This window comes from Spermophilus citellus, assembly GCF_964194105.1.
Source record: "Spermophilus citellus genome assembly, chromosome: 10".
Taxonomy (NCBI): domain Eukaryota; kingdom Metazoa; phylum Chordata; class Mammalia; order Rodentia; family Sciuridae; genus Spermophilus; species Spermophilus citellus.
In genome coordinates this window covers 39,008,762-39,022,927 of record NC_138197.1, presented here as the reverse complement: position 1 = coordinate 39,022,927, position 14,166 = coordinate 39,008,762, and the positions used below count along the sequence as shown (strand labels likewise).

The window sequence follows — 14,166 nt, the reverse complement described above, 5'->3', positions numbered from 1 at the left end:
GGGCAGTTGGGGTGTGAAGAGGTTGGGATTTCATCACCTGGACAGTATCTTTCTCAGCAGATTTGGAAATAAATGGTTTATGGTAAAAAAAAAATCACAAGGGAGAGTCAAAATATCCTAATACCAAGATTTCCCCCTAGACCATTCAATCAGAATCTCTGGACAAGAGTATGTTTTAAAAAGTTCTCCATTTTGGAACTCAGGCTGAGAACCACCATTGCTTTAAGAGTTTCCTCCGGAGCCAAGCACAGTGGCATACTCTTGTAATTGAGCAACCTTGGAGACTGAGGAGGAGAATTGCAGGTTTGAGGCCAGCCTCAGCAACCTAGCAAGGCCTTAAGCAACTGAGACCCTGTTTCAAAATAAAAAATAAAAAGCTCAGTGGTAAAGTGCCCCAGGGTTCAATCTCCATTATCAAACAAACAAAAACTCAGTTCCCTCCAGAAGGAGAAAAGAAATTAGACCTTTGATTTAGACCTTGGGATCTGAATACTTGTACATTTGAAAACTTTCTAGAGGGACAAAGGCTAACACTTGATATAGATGGATGAGTAGGATAACGTGAGATATATTCTGGAGGGAAGACCCTGTGATTAGACAGGAGTAAGCATGCTGATTTGGGGAAGATTAGTAATGAAGTCATTAATATAGATGCCAGGAATATGCAGGATTTGCTGTAGAGATGGAAGGATTTGAGACTGGTCCTTTAATCTAGCACTGGCAACACAGATGATGATGTCTTCATTGCTTTTCTACAGTCTGTTCCATGAGTTGGGAAGGGCCTCAGGCATGATTAAAGTGCATTCGAGTGGGTATCCTTCTTCAGTGGAAGGGGGCTGGTGGGAAAGCTTGTGCAGCAGGGCTTTGATTATGAATCTCTTCCCATAGCCTGTCAGAGTTGATGAGACAATGCTGACCAGACAGGTGGTTTTGTTGGTATTGACATACAAGAAAATTAAGATCTAAGCCTATATTTGTAACATTTCAGTGAATAGAGAATCATTTAGGAAAGGTGGTATTTCTGAGAGAGGAATTTCAGCTTCTAAGAGACTACTTTCTAGTAGGACAATTCTGATTTCTAGAGATATGAGTAATTCAGACATTGAAACCACCATAGTACTTCATACCATGACCCAGTGTTATAATGATCAGGAATATCTTTTGCTATGTTGGTTACTGTCTTTATGTGGGTCCCTTTGCTTGAGAAACAAGCATACATTGATGAAAGACACCATATGGGATTGGCAGGCATGCTAGACAGATTGGTCTTTGTCTCAGATTTTTTTTCTCCTCCTCCTCCTTATCCTCCTCCTCTTCTTCCTCCTTCCTATTCCGCCTCTTCCTCTTCTTCTCCTTCCCCCCCCTTCTTCCTTCTTCCTAGAGATAGAAACCAGGAAGGTTCTACCTCTGAGCAATATTCCTAGCCTTTTTACTTATTTTGACACAGGGTCTCACTAAGTTGCCCAAACGGGCCTTGAACTTGCCATCCTCCCACCTCAGACATCAGAGTTGCTGGGTTACAAGTGTGTGCCACTGCACCAGGCTTCAGATGGTTCTTACGAGTTAGAGTAAGCCCACGGCAAATGATGCTTCAGGTTCTTGAGAGCTCTTCCAGCTGCTGTAGGCCACCAGTACTTTCATACAGGAAAAAGCTTAGGCCCAACTGGAAGAAAACTGTAGTTAGGTCTTTTCTGCTTTGTGGATGTCAAATGCCTGTTGACCTTGTTCAAAAAAAGGTTCATATTATACCAATATGGTATTCTCGTCCTACATAGAAGAGTATGAACTCCATCTTTCTTCCTCTTTGAGTACTGTTAGACATAAAATTCTATACAATTGATACAGTTCAAGACTTGGATACAGATATAAGACTTGAAAGCAAGCACACATATACTGGGAAGAGGGGAAAAAAGCTTAAGCTTTAAGTTGGTTGCCAAATTTTGACTATTCCACAAGACTGGATATTTTTAAGTATTAACATATCTTAACTACAAATGAACAAAAATAGTAATGGGACCACTGACGTTTTAATTCAGAGATAGAGGAGCAACCAACCCCTACAAGGTGTTTTCTTTTTCTTTCTTTCCTTTTTTTTTTTTTTTTTTTTTTTTTGGTACCAGGAATTTAACCCAGGGCGCTTTACCACTGAACCACATCCCCAGCCATTTTTACATTTCTACTATTTAATTTAATTTCAGTAAATTGCTGAGGCTGGCCTCAAACTGGCCTCAAACTGCCTCAGTCTCCCAAGTCATGGGATTACAGGCATGCCCTATGTCCAACCCTACAAGGTGTATTTTTTTTTTTTGGACTGGGGATTGAACTCAGGGGCATTCAACCACTGAGCCTCATCCCCAGCCCTGTTTTGTATTTTATTTCCAGACAGGGTCTCACTGAGTTGCTCAGCACCTTGCTGTTGCTGAGGTTGGCTTTGAACGCTCAATCCTCCTGCCTCACTGGGATCACAAGCGTGCGTCACTGCCTGTAATGTTGTTGCACATGCCTGTATTTTCAAAGGACAGTGGAAAATAAAAATTAAGTTTCTTTAGGTTAACTCCAAAAGTCATGCTAGTTCAGTGTACTAGGAACTATTATTGAGTTGAGTGCCTACTTGGTTTTTTGAATCCTAGAGGTAAAAAGATAGATTGGATGATTTTCCTCTTTATATAATCTGTGAACATAGTGTAATGTGATATATTCAATAATAGAAGTAAATGTGTGAAAATTAAGAAGAAAGATGTGGCTGAGGTTATAGCTCAGTAGAGTGAATGCTTAGCATGTTCAAGATCCTGGTTCAATCCTCAGCACCAAAAATAAAGAAAGAAAGATGTGAGTATACTTTGGAGTGGTGGGGAGTGAATGAGACATAGCCATAGAGGAGATGAAACCCAGCAGACATTGAGAGAGTAGTAGATGTGCCGGGTGTGGTAGCACATGCCTGTAATCCCAGTGACTCGGGAGGCCAAGGTAAGAGGATTGCAATTTCGAGGCCAGCCTCAATAACTTAGCAAGACCCTATCTCAATAAAAAGGACTGGGGATGTAGCTCAGTGGTAAAGCACCCTGGTTTAATGCACCCCCTCCCCCTTACACATACACACACATACCCACATGAACCAGGGAGGGAGGGGCACTGAGAAGATAATAGAATTCTTCTCTATCTTGGTACCCACAACTGATAGGACACAGCTCTCTATATATGACAAGCTGGGTCAGACAGACCCTGCCTCCTAAGAATTTAGAATCAGAACATGAGTGGCTAGGTTATTTAGATAGGAACATTGACTTTGTAAAGGCACATATATTTCAGATCCCAGCCTGGCCTTCGTGAGCAACTATTTAGGGGCAAGTAATGCAGTGTGGAACAAGCAAAACTAGCTGATCTCCCAAGAGAAGCAAATGAATGCAGCTAATGAAGAGAGAGATGGGGGGGGGGAGGGAATCAGAGACAATAGGCCATGTGACCCCAAAGAGAAAGAAATAGTTAACTTGGCTTTGACATCTTTCTGGGCCCCTGTTTCTGTTCCATCTAAGGTCTGGCTGCCACTTCTTTAAGTTCCCTGAAATTCCTGAGTCGTTGTGACAAATCCATCTCCACCTAAGTGGCCTTCTTTTTTTCACTGGACAATAGAGTTATGTTCCTAATGTGTTCTCCCCTTGATGTTCATGTACTAATGAAACCAGATAGTCTTCCACATCAGAGACACACATGCGTATAGCAAGGACACTTATTTAACTCATTACATCTCAGATATCTCACAAAATTAGGTCTCTTATTTTGTCAAGTTTTCTCTGGGTATTAGTCATTTATTACCACATAAAAAAAATACCCACCATATAGTATCTTAAAGCAATAATAAACATTATCTTGTAGTTTCTGTGGATCAGGAATTTGGGAGCAACTCAGCTGGGCCTTCTAATTTAGGGTTTCACAAAGCCATAGTCAAGTTGTTGGCTAGGCTGCAGTCATTTGACAGGCTAGAGGATCTGCTTACAAGGCAGTGCACTAACATGTTTAGCTAGTTGGTACTGGTTGTGAGAAGCCTCTGTTTTCTACATATGGGCCTCTTCATAAGGCAATAGGATTGTTCTTATAACATAATGGCTGACTTGCTCCAGAATAATTCAAGAGGAAGAGAGTCAACTAGAAACTATCCTTATTCTGATCTTGCCTCAGAAGTTACATAGAATTAGTTCTGGAACATTCTATAATTAGAAACAAGAAACTAAGTTTGGGCTACATTCAAGGTGAAATACTAGGTTTTATCACTTTTTTTTTTTGGTTCCAGGGATAGGGATTGAACTCAGGGGCACTTAACCACTGAGCCACATCCACAGCCCCTTTCTATATTTTACTTAGAGACAGGGTCTTACTGAATTGCTTAGTGCCTTGCTAATTTGCTACGGCTGGCTTTGAACTTGAGATACTCCTGCCTCAGCCTCCCAAGCTGCTGGGATTACAGGCATGTGCCACTGTGCCTAGCTAGACTAGATTTTATCACTTGAAAGGAGGCATATCAGAGAATTTATGGACATATTTTAATAACATCACAACCTGTTAGAACCAGAAAACAAAACAAAAAAACAAACAAACAAATGGGGAGGAAAGGACAGGAGGGCTAAATAAGGATGGAAATGATCAAAATATGTTATATACAAATATGAATATGCTACAACAAAATTCATTATTCTGTGTAATTAATATGCACTAAGAAGGAATTCATTAAATACCTTTAGACAATGATAAGTCTCCTATGGATAAAAATGTTTCATCTTTCATAGTGCTTCCCCAGGAGAGTCTGTTATCTTTTCTGAAGTTGACGTCCATTTGTACAGAGGTTGAGGGAGAACGTACACAATCTTGGGCTGGGGATGTGGCTCAAGTGGTAGCGTGCTCACCTGGCATGCGTGCGGCCCGGGTTTGATCCTCAGCACCACATACGAAACACAATCTTTGTCACTGATGATACAGAAAGAGTACCCCTGGCCTCATTCTCAGCCTACAGTGTGCACTGGTTGGTACCTCCAGGTTCCCAGCATGATTGCCCTTATCTTCCTAATCATTGGGGAATCTGCTGGCCTGTGATGCTGAAGATTCAACTGGTGAACTCACATCCAGTCTCTGGTTTCGGGCAAATCTCCTAGGGAGTACAAACCACCTCCTTCCGCAGACTTGTTTCCCACTGGCCACTGGTATGGGGTCACCTAGCTTTAGCTTTTATAGTCTCCTGGCTGTTAATTCAGCATCCATGTTTCAAAGGAACAGGGAAGGATTGGGATAATTGACTACCCTATCTCTTTTTGATCATGCTGTTGTGGAACTTGCCATTGGCCCAAATGACCATAAAAAATTCAGGGATGAAGTATGAGGGAGTTGGACAGTGGTCCCAAAAGGAGAGAAAGGAAGAGATCCTTTGCCTCAAACACTCCTCTCAGCATGGAGGTAACTCATTGTGGTAGGCAACCTTATTCATGATGTTGGCTTTTAGATGATTCTAGGCTAGCTCTCTTATATATTCTATATTCTCAATTTGACTAATTATTTCCTTGTGGTGTCTTTTAACTTATCTGTCTACTCCTTGCCTTTAAAAAAAAGATAAGATATTATGTATCAGTATTTGATCAGATTCAGGGTAAACATTTTTAAAAGAGTACTTCATCAGTAATGTTGAATAGATCACATCCTTTCACATCAGGCTTAAGTTTACATTATTCCATTATTAGTGATGTGAAATTTGGTCACTTGTTTAAGATGGTAACCCCCCACCCAACAATCTTTCCATGGAAAACAATACATTTCCCTTTGTACTTTCTAAATAATTTGTAAACAACCTGCTCCCCAATAACTTTCTGATATATAATAATTACACATACTAGTGGGGAAGAGTATTATAATTTAATATATGTATACTATGTGCAATAATCACATCAGGATAATTAGCATTTGCGTCTCCATAAATATTTATCATTTCTTGGGCTGGGGTTGTGGCTCGGAGGTAGAGCACTCGCCTAGCATGCGTGAGGCACTGGGTTCGATCCTCAGCAACACATTAAGTAAAATAAACACATTGTGTCCATCTATAACTAAAAAATAAATATTAAAAAATATTTCTCATTTCTTCAGGCAGTTACTTTTCACTAATGATTTGATTACCCATCATGATCTTTACCTGAATCAGTTATTTTATAGGAGGCTATAAAAATGGTGTTCTGATTATAAAACTGCATTTATTAGCTGACATTCTTCTGTTAAGAAAAAAAAAAGAGCTTTTCAAAAAGAAAACCATTTTAATGAATTTCTCAGTGGACAGTTGAATAGAAGTTTGTTTTCAATTTTGTTTAAAGCAACTGCAAATTTCCTTACTTCTAAAAGGATTTGTTACCCAATTATTGGAGCCATTTACTTTCTCAAAACCATCCCCAATATTCCCAGTTGTTCTTTTGTTGGGTCCTCAAGAGGTTTGCAAGTTCAAAGAATGCACCATTGTGGGGCTTGAGGTAACAGTGGTGAGAGGTTTGACATTCTATGGCAAAATGGAAGAAAAACTACTGAGTGGAGACTGAGAGCAGCGAGGTGTCCTGACTGTACCAGTTCTCAGGAAAAGCAGTTCCAGAAGGCATGCTTGTGGACACTGAGGATCTTGAAATTAGTTCCCATAAGACTGTCTGTACTCTGGACACCCTTTGGAAAATTTTGCATGAAGATGTAGCTTTACTATACAAAAAACTGTGAGGGGGAGATGGGGTTGGAGCTCAGTGGTAGAGTACTCCTCTGGCACATGTGAGGCACTGGGTTAGATCCTCAGCACCACATAAAAATAATAAATACCTTTATTTTTAAAGGTATTGTGTCCATCTACAACTAAAAAAATACATATTAAAAAAAAAAACTGAGCAACATCTAGATTTGGTTGATGACAAGCCAAGGGCAGAATAAAGGAATTTAGATAATGGCTGTCAAGACTAGATTTCAAGTCTATTTTGCTCCTATTTTAAATTTCAGAAGGCAAATATTAATTCCTTTTCCCTCTATTCCTTTTATAACTTTCAAACAGTGCCACACTATTCAAAGGCAACTAGACTCCCTAGGCCAAGGAAGGAAAAACACAAACATACACACACACACACACACACACACACACACACACACATTCTTTTTTTTTTTTTTTTAAAGATACCTCAATTCTTCAAGTGTCGTGGGGTTTTGTGGGTTTGGATAGAAGACAACTATCTACAAATTAAACATTTAAAAACAGAATTAGTGGGGCTGGGGCTGGGGCTCAGCGGTAGAGCACTCGTCTTGCATGTGTGAGGCCTTGGGTTCCATCCTCAGCACCACAAAAATAAAATAAAAAGGTATTGTGTCCACCCACAACTAAAATAAACTACACACACACACAGAATTAGCACATTATATAACATGTTTTATAGCCATCCTTACAGTATTTTAGATTATGACACCTTGTAAATTATTTTTATTATTCTGTCATTAAACCATTATGGATATATGCAATCATCTTAAAAGAGAGAAATAATTTTTTTCTTATTTTCTTTCTTTTTTTTTTTTCTTCTTTGGTCTCAAATAATGTCAAAAGATATTTGAGATTTCTCCTATCAAAGGCCTATAGTAGTGGATCATATTGCATTAATTTGACCCATTATTTTAGTCTAATTTATTCATGATAAAGAATAGTATAGTACCCTGTGCCTCCTCTATAGTAGGTGAGATGTTTCCAAGTCCTAGCTTTCACCCTAAAACTATGCAGCTTCTTAGCTTTCTTGAGCCTCAGTTTCTTCATTTGTAAAACAGAAATATTTATAATAATTCCTCTCATTGAGTTGATAGGACAATTAGGAACACCATGTATGTAAATACCTGGCACATGTTAAAATATTAGTTGTTCTTATTGTTATTATTATTTGACCAAGTGAGGAGGTGATATTCAAGTCACCAGCCTGCTGACTTTTAAGATTATTTTTTAAGGAGTAGGATTTATTCAAGTGAGAAGAAAAGAGGCAGGGCAAGAGGGGACCCAGTAGGGGTTGCCCTAAGAATTTCTTAACATTTGTATCTAGCTTTCTTTCTTTTCTTCTTTTTTTTTTTTTTTTATGGTACTAGGAATTGAACCTGGAGTGTTCTACCACTGAATTAAGCCCCATCCCTTTTTATTCTTTATTTTGAAACAAACTTTCACTAAATTGCCCAGGCTGGCCTTGAACTATCAATTCTCCTGCCTTAGGCTCCTGAGTAGCTGGGATTACAGATGTGTGCCACCAGGTCTGGCTGTGCATACAGCTTTCTTGATAAGTGGATTTTCTGAAAGTGGCAAGTGTCAGAATTAAGACTTAAATTTCTTTGAGTCTTATATAGAAAAACTAGAATTAATTTGACTCTTCTAAAATAAAAATAAGAAATATCAATATCTTAAATCATGGATGTTGAGTCAAGGTCTTAAAATTACACTCCAGCTCCTCTCTGCCACCTTTCTTTTAACAAAGTTTGCATTTATGCATATTGTATGTTACCATTTCTCCTCCAAAACATCAATAGTCATAATTGCCTTTATTTGTAATCTCAGAAGCAGTTAGTTATATGCCAACCTTATGAAACAAGTTTTTACCTAGTTTAAATTCCTGATTTGGGGTCATCCAAATGCTGTCCAATTATTGAATTTATATTTATTTAAAATAACTTAGCAATTTATATTCAAAACTATTTTTCATTTTCCCCTAAAATTGTAAAGCATTTGCAAACTGTTTCAAGTATCAATAATTAGGAGGTTTGATTCTAATGTATCTGTCAATTAAGACTGTTTGGACTCAGATGAATGGCTCCCCAAAAGTCAGAAGTCCCAACCTAAAGAGAAGTACCTCTCTTGTGTTCTTCCCACCACTCTATGATGACACTCCACAATCATTCTACAAGGCTGGCATTTTCATTCAGTTGCACCTAGATGGAAGCAACACGGGAGGATGGGAGGAGTTAACATTTCAGTGTTCATACTGATTCCCAGAATCCTTTCAATATTTAGGGTCAGCAACAATTCAGTAAGGAAAGGTCCCATTAGGTAAATTTGGTTCTGAAAATACTAATTGAACGCCCTCTCAGCAATTCAGCCTTTTCCTTGTTCCTTTCTTTAGTCATCAGGGTCCCATGGTGACTGGTTTTGAAAGAAATCATCCCCTTCAGCAGTTACCTAGCACCATGGCAACCAGGACGTCAGCAAAGCAGGATAGACCCACACAAAACAGCTCAAGCCAGGCTTGCATCCTGCCTCTATTCAGCCTTGCTTGAGGCCTAGGGATGGGGCTAAAGATATCTGGGCTTTTACACCCAAGAATTTCTCTGTTGTTATGGTTTTTCCCATAAGCATAGAGATATGGACATATAGTAAAACAGTTATGAAAATCCACCTTCCATCCTTCTCCAAAAAGAAAAAGAAAGAAAACCAAAACAGCACATCTAAAGGGTAGGGTTTAAAGAAATAAAAATTATGTTTATAAGGTAAGTTTATAAGTAAGTTGACAGTAGAGGAAGTCAGAATCCCAAATATATGGTATAATTTAGATAGAAGACCTCAGGGAAATATTTTGAAATATTTTTATTTACCTGAGAGAGAAATGGACAAATGACTTTAACAAGTGCTGAATGGGTTGTAATGCTGTCCGTGGTGCTGAACACTCGATTGTCCCAGCTGTGCTAAGGGGGCTCCACAGGGGAGTTAAGGAACACCTTGCCATGTCAGGATACTGATGATGATAGAGAAAAAGAAGGATTGGCAAGAAAGCATCATTTCCCTCCCAGACCAAGCAGCTCTGCATGCTCAAGATGAGATTGTCGGATGAAAAAAAAAAAAAAAAGAAAGTAGAGAAAGCTGGAGGTTTGGGTAGTTGAATCTTCCCCTTTTCATATGGAGATTTTTGGTAGGAGCCAATCAGGTCAGAGATTTCTGCAGCTGAAAGGAAAAGTGGGGGAAGGGAAGGAGAAGATGGCCACATTCTCCCCTTGAGCCACATGATCCATTTCCCATGTGACACATTCCAGAGCCTTGGAAAGGAGAAGGGAGGGGCGCCCAGAGAGTGGGGCTGGGGGCGGGAAGATGGTTTAACAGTCTACCCAGCACAGCGTCATCTTGTCTCCCTACCAGGAAGCAGGCTGTGAGCCAAGGGGAAGGCAGAGGACAGATATGAGCGTGTCCCCAAGATTTCCTGGTGGTTTATGGCATTCTCCAAACTCCTATGCAAGGTCTGTGCCTGACCAAGAAGACCCAAGGAGACCTTCTCTAAAATCAAGTCCGGATGAAGGTATGTAATAGAGATCGCTCGGTTATCACAGCTAAAATTTTGCTCAGAGGACATAATATTTTCTCTTTTTTTGCAGGGAATTTGGAGATTTTGTCCTGGCTTAGATGCTCCTTAGGAGCTTTAGATTTGTTACGGGTCTAGAAAAGATGCTTAGCTAGTTCTGTAAAATGAATAATCCTCCAGAGTAAGTGCCTGGATGGAAATTGTGTATAGTAATTTATAATAAAACGAAGCACTCATTGATGAAAATAATTTTTTTCTCTTGAATCCTGGAAAGAAAAAAATATTGTCAAAACCAACTAGATTTCGTTGTCACTACAATAAAATTCTGTCTCATCCCCTTTTCAGCTGCTTATTCTCTGCCCATGTTCCCAGAGGTTATTGGCAGTAGCTTAGGGAGCCTGAGTGGGCAGTCGTGCTGTTCCTTTGTACTGTGCCATCATCTGCTTTCTGATGTTCTTGATACAGGAGCACTTGTGATTGTTCCCAGCTCTGGTTGAGGACAGAATTCTATACCTTATAGAATTACTATCAAGAAAGCCCTGAGGAAGTTCTCAAATGAATCTACCAAAGTTGTAGGCTAAAATTATCTGCCATGAACGCAAATCTTGGTATCTGATTATTTCTACCCAGCATAAAGAGCTGAAGCTAGGGAATTTAATTTTTATTTTGTTTATTTAAAAATACTTATAAACTTCTTGCTATGGGCAAAGTACCATTCTAAACACCATAATCAATCATTTAATTTTTACAGCACACATTTTAGAGATGAAGAAACTGAGGCACAGAATAGTTAGGGAATTTTTGCCAGATCACACAGCTAGTAAATAGTAAAACTAGAATTTGGGTCCAAGAAACTTGACTGCCAAACCTATGCTCTTAACCACTGAGCTATGTTGCTTACCTATTTGTATTATCTCAAATGATGTCAGTAGTCTATTTGGCTACAAATTTTGTTCAGCTGATGCTACTAGAAGATTAAATCATTTTGCCTGTCTAAAACAGATCCCCAGTGAAATTTATATTTCAACTTGAATTACCCCAGTAGACACATTCTGTGCCCCCAAATAACCCAGTAAGTAATTGCCTCTTCTTTCCCTTGTGTTGTATAGATATCTGGTAGTAAAACACTATGTTACTATGGTGACCAAGTGATGTCTAAAAAGGGGGAAAAAAAGAAATCTGAAATTACATCAAGGTTGATTTTTAAAAAATTGAACCTAGAAACAGTCTTTCATCCTCAGAACACAGTAACAAGCCCAGCCTAAGAATATTATCTTTAAAACACTTACCTAGTTCTTAAAACAGATTAAAACTTCCAGAATTATGCACATAAGCTATGATGTCAAACTCACTGGATTTATTGCTTTAAAATAATTGCATACTTTGAGGGGATGGAGCTCTCTTTGGAAATTATTTTATTTTATTTTATTTTATTTTTTTTTTTTAAGAGAGAGTGAGAGAGGAGAGAGAGAGAGAGAGAGAGAGAGAGAGAGAGAGAGAGAGAGAGAGAGAATTTTTTAATATTTATTTTTTAGTTCTCGGCAGACACAACATCTTTGTTGGTATGTGGTGCTGAGGATCGAACCAGGGCCGCACGCATGCCAGGCGAGCGCGCTACCGCTTGAGCCACATCCCCAGCCCCTGGAAATTATTTTAGATTTTTAAGGATAAAAAAAGAAATTTGTTAATTTCTTAATGTTGGAGATTTCTGACATTAAAAAAATTTTTTCTCCCTTTGGTCTTTGTAAATTTCCTTCTTGCCCTTGGTAATAACAGATGACTAATCTCATTCTTATAAGCTATGGGAAAATTACAAAAGTTGCTACATCTAAGATTCAAAGAGGATGAAAAGGCACAGGAATCTTAAATTTGTGAAATTCTTTACTGAGTGAGGTGTTTCTCTTCAGGGTTGTGACCCCTATGATATTGACTTTTTTTTTTTTTTAGGTAACACTTTCATGCTATGGTAGCGCAGCCTGAAGTATGATAAACTTCAGTATAACTTGTGAAAGAAGAATGTTCTACTACAGCCAGTTTGGTGATCATGTCTATTCTATTTGCATATGTTTATAGGAAGGACAGTGAACGGGCAAATGTATAGTTAAGAACTTGGCAACAGTCTCAATTATGCTTGAAGTTTATATACGTTAGCTAGGTTGGCCCTGGAGCAGCAAACTAGAGGTCAAGATGTGTCCATAAATTTTGTCCTGGGGATCCTTATCTTCCTGAAATTTTTATTTGTACTTTTGCACTTAGAATGATGTTCTTAAATTTTTATTGTATTTAGATGGAGGCATCCTCCCAAAGTCCCATTTTCCTCTGATGTGTGTTGCCTGGCACAATTTCCCAACATTGAAACAGTTCACCTTGGGTTGAGTGTGAATATCTTGAGAGGTCCTGCCTCATATCATCCTCTCTTAATGCAGTCTGGCTTCCAGTCCCCAGATTTCTGCCCAGAGAAATGGCAGAACTCAGGACTTCTCTCTAGGATCCTGCATGTCAGCATGGATTAGGACCACACTACCTTTCCCAAACTGTGGCAGATAGGACCTGAATGGAAGGTATTGTCTCAGGACATTCTAAAAGCTTGCTTAGGATTTGAATTCAAGCTAACTAGGATTAAAATAGTCACCCTTCTGATAACATACCAAAAATAGCCTTTGTTCTGTTATTTTTCCCATTTAATTAAATCCTTAAGGAGAGGGGTGTATGTGATTTTAGGCATGTTAGTGAATCTCTCTGACCTTCAGTTTCCTCACTGGAAATCAGAAATCAGGGCTAACAGTGCACATCAGAGAGGGTTACTATAAGGATTAAACATGACAGACATCAAGTGCCCCACGGGGTGTGGATGTACGACCACTCATCCTCTTCACCTCCAGTGTTGCCTACTGAGTGTACTGCACATAATAAGAAGCAACAGCCCTGATGGGAGCACAGACCAGCTGGGCAAGAGCCATGTGCCCACTGAACACATGCAGGATCTCTCAAGTGAGCAGGGCTAGTGCACACCAGGGCTTCCTGCTCAACCCTTTTGAATCTAAATGGGGGCAACCTATTCAGCCAGCTGGCCAGAAAATAGAAGAGAGAGAGAGGAAAAAAAAAAGTGGAGAGACTTCTCCCTGAGGAGGCCTTGCCAAGTGTGCTTTGGTTTGGAGGCCAGGTGTGTAAGAGGAGATAAGGGGGGCGGTGAGCTGGGTGAAGGATGTGAGAAAGTGATGGCTAGGTTCTGCCTTTCAGAGATAGTAACTTGCTGGCTGATACACCCTGCCAAATGAGTCAGGCCCTGCCAGTGGAACAATCAAATCCCTTCCTAATGTGTAAATGTCAGGAGAGGAGGGAGTAGAGAAAAGGACCAGAAGGGGTGGGTGTAGTTTCTCTTCTGTGAGCCATGGCAAAAAAAATGGAATGAAATGGGAGTTGTCCTCTCACAGAGGATAGTTTAAAAGGGGAGTTGCAGTGATGAATCTTTCCCCCTATTTGTAGGGTAATTTTCTCTTGAAAAGAACATCTCCTGGAGCCTTTCATTCAACAAACTCTCCCCAGCACTTGATGTCTATCATATTTCCTGCTCATAGGTTCTGTCTATGTATTATTGGCTCTGATTTCTGGTGAGGAAGCTGAAGCTCAGAGAGGTTAACTAACCTGCCTGAAATCACACAGCTAGTAGAACCAGGATCCAAATTTAGTTCTTTTAATCTGTGTTCTACCTACTAGGTCACAAATAAAATTATTTCTTCTGCTTTTTTTTTTTTTTAAGGACACATGTTTTAGGAGCTAGGCACAATGGCGCATGCCTGTAATCCCAGCAGTTTGGGAGACTGACTGAGGAGGATCAACTATTCAAAGCCAGCCTCAG

The 14,166-nt window shown here is 39.5% G+C and overlaps 1 protein-coding gene across 2 annotated transcripts in view; it reads left to right on the top strand.

Annotated features, from left to right (window-relative positions):
* The window catches only part of GPR19 (G protein-coupled receptor 19), a gene marked incomplete at its 3' end in the record, with an annotated part of 41,432 nt that overhangs the window by 5,657 nt on the left and 21,609 nt on the right, over positions 1–14,166 (top strand). For both annotated transcript variants that reach the window (XM_081309833.1, XM_081309834.1), the window contains one exon: positions 10,148–10,304. The remainder of the gene's footprint in view (positions 1–10,147; positions 10,305–14,166) is intronic.